The sequence below is a fragment of the Chinchilla lanigera genome, unplaced genomic scaffold, assembly GCF_000276665.1.
Source record: "Chinchilla lanigera isolate Chin_1 unplaced genomic scaffold, ChiLan1.0 scaffold00065, whole genome shotgun sequence".
NCBI lineage: Eukaryota > Metazoa > Chordata > Mammalia > Rodentia > Chinchillidae > Chinchilla > Chinchilla lanigera.
Window position 1 is genome coordinate 2,774,674 of NW_004955466.1, and position 1,098 is coordinate 2,775,771.

The following is a 1,098-nucleotide window of genomic DNA, read 5'->3' on the forward strand; positions in this document are numbered from 1 at the left end:
GAAAGGAGTAGGAGAATAAGGAAAAAACAGAAGTAGACATAAGTGAGCAGCTCTTGGAGGAAGAGAGGAATATCAAGTTGTTGAAAAGCGCTCTCAAAAGGCTGGAGGCTGTAAAAATGATTTCTTTGGTTGACTTTTTGGAATCAACTGAAATATGTTACCCATGGTGTGCCGCCTCGCTTTTTGCCCTTGTAAGAAATCACACAAATGCTCGAGTCTGACATGTCCCAAGTAACCAAAGCGCCACTGCACTTCAAGATCGTGCTTTCTGAACTCAGACTGTAGTAAGAGTGAATGAACAAGACTACAATTTTGTACCAGACAGTGTATCTGTACAGGCTTGGCCAGGGGACTGTCTAGATTAGGTATTTATATAGCAAAGGAAATAATTTGTACAAGAGCCTGCCTACATTCTCTGCTCAAGGTCTGAAAAATGGACGACCTAAAAAATACAGCCTGCAGCCTCCATGCTATAATAAAATCAGGAAATAGGAGGGCTCACCTCTCCACTCAAGTAATTAAGGGACCTTTGATACATACTATGCTTGACCCAAAACCGGGAAGTGCTGTGGTTTGTCCAAATATTCCCAATGGCTATTATCTCTTATATATATAAATATTTTTTGGTGGGGTCTTTTTGAGACAGGGTCTCACTATGCAGTTCAGGCTGGCCTTGACCTCACTTATGTAGCCCACGCTGGCCTCAGACTCACAACGATTCTCCTGCCTCAGCCTCCTGAGTGCTGGGCTTACAGGCATGTGCCACCACACCTGGCTTATATATATATCTTGCACATAGGAGTTAAGGGCTTTATTCAGTTAAGACATCACAAGGGAGAACTCACCAGGAATGTTACAGGATAGAAAAGATAAGGGATGTAACTCTAATTCTCATTTTAACCAAACTTGTGGGTGGGATTTCTTTCATCTTACTTGGTCCTGGTTTGGAGTCCCCAGTCCAATGTAATGGTGGGGTTTTTGCCTCGTCAAGGGCTGTGGATGGTATCTGGCAAAAAAGAAAGGAGGGGGGACAAAGGAGCAGGAGATGGGGAGCCAGAGTACTTGTTGTAATGGCCATTTTAATCTTTGGCACCTTCA